The sequence below is a fragment of the Bactrocera neohumeralis genome, unplaced genomic scaffold (assembly GCF_024586455.1).
Source record: "Bactrocera neohumeralis isolate Rockhampton unplaced genomic scaffold, APGP_CSIRO_Bneo_wtdbg2-racon-allhic-juicebox.fasta_v2 ctg5028, whole genome shotgun sequence".
In the NCBI taxonomy this organism is placed as follows: Eukaryota; Metazoa; Arthropoda; class Insecta; order Diptera; family Tephritidae; genus Bactrocera; species Bactrocera neohumeralis.
The window spans coordinates 3,010-7,597 of NW_026092000.1; the positions used below are offsets into that span (position 1 = coordinate 3,010).

Below are 4,588 nucleotides of genomic sequence, written 5' to 3' on the forward strand. Positions count from 1 at the left end.
ATCAAATTCGACTAGAGGCTTATCTTTTAAAATGCTCATCTTTAATGCATTGATTGCCTCTTCGATTTTAATCATAGTGTTATTGTATTCATTCTTCTTGAAGTAATCTTCTTCTCCTATGCCATCTGCCATTAACTTTTCGTGGTTGGTATCGAATTCTTTTTGGTACTTTTCAAGAATTTTAATGTTTTCTTCAATTTTTGCTTTCTTTAATGCCTTTCCTGAAATAGTGTTGGATGTGGACAACACTTTTTCGGCTAAATCTGCCTGGGCATCCAGAATTTTCTTTCTGTTTATACCCATTTCGAGAATTTTTTCGCAAAACTTCTCCTATTTATTGATGAACTGCTTGCTTTTCTCCAAAGAAATCGTTGGAGGTATTTGATTTGGTCGCCTAGTTGACCTTGCTGTGCCTCGACTCACAGCCGCTGAATATTTCTTGGATAGCAGTTAATCACTGCGTTTAGTCTCTGCTAAAACGGCTTATGCGATCGGTTTTAATACGGGAATATACACCCGTCTTACATATATTTTTATTTAATCAATATGCGGGAATATAGACCCGTCTTACAATTATTTTTTTATGTTGTCAATATGCGGGAATATACACCCGTCTTACAATTTAATTTTGCCTGTATTTGTATTAATAACAGGGCTTCTTTAATTTTGGCTGAGCTCTTTTTTTTTTTTTAGGCTCGATTGGACCAAATATATATTAATAAAGGTTCTAATATGCGGGAATATACACCCGTCTTACAATTATTTTTTTTATGTTGCCTGTATTTTAAACAGGGCTTTTTTGTATGTTGCCTGTTTTTTAAATACAGGACTTTTTAATTTTGGCCGAGCTCTTCATCCGGCTCGAAGGACCAAATATATGTTAATAAAGGTTAAGCGTTTTGCTTCACTTATTCCTTACCTCGGGTGGGGGCAATAAGTGATAGCTAACGGCTCCTTTATTTAAAATATTTCCTTTTAATTCTTCTTTTACCCCTTACCACTGGTGGGGAAGTAAAATTTGTAAATAAAAGGAATGTTTTCGATTGAGATTTTCTTTCAAATCTGATCTTTATTTCGTATTTTTCTTGCTTATATACAATTTGTAAAACTATCTTATCTATCTAAATATATGCGTATGTGTGTATGTATTGCAGCATATTGTTTATTGCTGCTTGACATGGGGTTGTTTTGATACATATGTGTGTGTATGATAATCTTATCTCTTCTCTAAATTTATGACATGTGTCCCTATGCATTTTTGTTTTTATTGCATGCGCATTGCATGTAAATGCATTATGTATGTACATATATATGTTTATTAATATATAAATAGATATTTGTATTCAGTAGAATTTCGGCTTTGCTGATAAATAAGCATGTTCAATGATATTTGAACAGCTGTATATGTCAATTTTTTTCTTTTATGGTTTTAGGTGTTTTTCACTTTTATAGTTTTAAAATATATGTTTTAGTCACCACACCTTATTTAATTAAAATTTTTTATTATTATTATTTACTTTTTTTCTTTGTTTTTCACAGCAATGCACTTCTTTACTTCACTTTAATTTAGCTTCCTTCTTTTTATTTCGTTTTTATATGTATTAATGTCACTGCACTCTTAATGTTTTTTTTTTTTTTAATTTATTTTTTTTTTCTATAGTGCCTTTCTGTAGGCTCGAAGGACCATGGATCATTACCTGAGCAACTCACCTTTATTTTCAACCTCAATTGTTGTAAAGAAATAATGCACAGAACGGGGTTTCAAACTTCGGAATTCACTTTTATTTTACAAATGATGTTATGTGATGCACAGCACGGTTTTTTGTTGATACAAATTCTCTATTTTAGTTATATACTTATGTATATCTCGCAAAATGATAGATTGGTCGAATAACCCAAATGCCGGCGGAATCGGCGAGCGATGAAAAAGGAAAAGAAGATGCTGGTGAAATGTGGTGTAGGCTGTGTTTCATGATAGGTCGTTAGGCCACTCACGGGAACCAAACAGACAATAAAAATCCCGCTGCTGGAGTTGTTACTTTGTAATAATATGGAATTTAAACGATTTTTTTGCGTAAACTGTTACAAGACGTCAAACAATTAAAAACACCGCTATCTCGCAATTCACCACAGCTGATGACTACAAGACAACTCACCACACCTGTACCCCTACCCACTAAACCAAAAGGATGGACAGCAGGATAGGAAACTTGATTCGTCCTAAACAATTGGTCTGACACTCGTCGCGTATCCACATACCTATGCACGTCAACAATTCGACCCATACAATTCGATAATCCACTTTCGTCTACAACACTTTCGCTTGTACAATGCGCAGCATTAGCACTCTACGATAATTTTACTTCGCTACATTGCAACAAATCGGTTCCTGCGCGCTTACTTCTTTCTCCAAATATTTAATATTTTCGCAACAACAACACGGCCACGATCGGCAACAATTCGAACGCCAGCGAGCCGGAACCATGATTAAATATGTAGCCACTGTTTGCACCTTTTATTGATGCCGCACTAAATACATTTTATTAATAAAAATACACATGGATGTCGAGTTTAATATGCATTTAATTTGCAGAGTAAATTGTTTGGTTTTACAATAATAGTTACAAAGAAAATGTATGAAGCACTGATCCAAAATCGGTGGCACGTAAGATCAACGGCGATCAAAATGAAGACGTGCAGAATCGTAATCCAATCCAAGTATGGATGCGGTACCGAAGGAAGCTGTAGCCGGGTGGTGACGACGTCGAAGTTTTATCATCGATTCGTCAACGCGTGGGAAAAGAAATCGGTTTGTCTGTCGCAATTGTGAAAATTGAAATAAACTTTAAATTAAATTGTTGGTGAATTTGCAAATTTAGTGACAGTCACACCGTGAGCGGCGCATTCAGTTTTAGAAACCCTGCGTTGTAATCTCTCTTGGTGGTTTGATAAGAAAAACCCAGCTTCAGTTATTTTCTTTAAGCTCTTGTTAAGCAAACAAAAAAAAAAACAACACATCAAAATGTCAACAGTCGACAAAGAGGAATTGGTTCAAAAGGCAAAATTGGCCGAAAAATCTGAAAGATACGATGACATGGCCCAGGCTATGAAATCAGTCACAGAAACAGGTGTTGAACTGTCAAATGAAGAAAGAAATTTACTCTCCGTTGCATACAAAAATGTTGTTGGTGCCCGCCGATCATCATGGAGAGTTATTTCATCGATCGAACAAAAGACTGAATCCTCCGCCAGAAAACAACAGCTCGCCCGCGAGTACAGAGAGCGCGTGGAGAAGGAACTGAGGGAAATTTGTTACGAAGTTTTGGGTCTTCTTCTCGACAAACACCTTATTCCAAAAGCCAGCAATCCAGAAAGCAAGGGTTTCTACCTGAAAATGAAGGGAGATTATTACAGATATTTAGCTGAGGTGGCCACAGGAGACGCACGCAACACCGTTATAGACGACTCCCAAACCGCCTACCAGGATGCATTTGAAATTAGCAAGGGAAAAATGCAGCCAACACATCCAATCCGGTTGGGTCTCGCACTAAACTTTTCAGTCTTCTATTATGAGATTCTGAATTCTCCAGACAAAGCTTGCCGATGACGCGATAGCAGAACTGGCTACACTCAACGAGGACTCATACAAAGACTCAACGCTGATTATGCAATTGTTGAGAGACAACTTGACCCTCTGGACGTCGAACACGCAAGGGGATGGCGATGAACCACTGGAGGGTGGTGACAACTAACCAAACTAAATTGTTTCCTTTTGACTATGCAAATATAATAATTAAAAAAATAAAAAACAAAAACAAAACAAATACAACAACAGCAAGAGAGAAATACAGAAACAGAAACAAAAACATAACAAGAACAACAACAACAGAACAGCAAGCAAAATTTAAAGCAAAACAAAAACAAAATCTTCAAATAGTGTGAAACAGAGGCAGAAGCTACATAGAAAATACAAACTAAATTTCAAAACAACGAACAGCTTTAATTACAAAAGCAAATCCCGAAAGCCAAAATTCTAAAAATTGCCAAGAGACACCATGCTGCTCAAAGGCACACAAATCTCAAGCGGTGGACTAGTTACAGAACTAGTCACCACCATACCAACTCAAGTTGAGTATAATAAAAACAAATACCTTAATTCACAATTAAGGAAATGTCAAAAGTTAAGGAAACTTCCCCCCATAACTACTCAATCAAATAATGGCCGGTATGTCGTGCGACTACCACTAGAGCCACAATTTTCCAATACTCTACAAATTGGTATAAAAAACAAAGTCAGAGTTACCTCTGACAGTCCAAATTATTAAAAGCACATACAACTTTTCGGCCCCCCAGGCCCCGCCAATAATGAAAAAAAACAATTCTGAACAAATCCTTGAGCGGTGGCGGGCTACTAAACGCCAAATCAGTGCATACATAAAAACATGAAAAATAACACAGTTGTATCCAAAAGTCGAAAAATCGACCTTTTCCATAAATTCTCAAATAGAATAAATAAAAAAACTAACAAAAGTAGAGGTCGCTCTTATCGTCTTTTCATAAGCGCTCCTCATAAGGGTAGTTGGTGAGA

The 4,588-nt window shown here is 36.3% G+C and overlaps 1 pseudogene; it reads left to right on the forward strand.

Moving 5' to 3' along the window:
- The first annotated feature begins 2,776 nt into the window (after window positions 1-2,776).
- On the forward strand, window positions 2,777-3,979 carry LOC126767276 (14-3-3 protein zeta-like; annotated as a pseudogene).
- The last annotated feature ends 609 nt before the right edge of the window (window positions 3,980-4,588 follow it).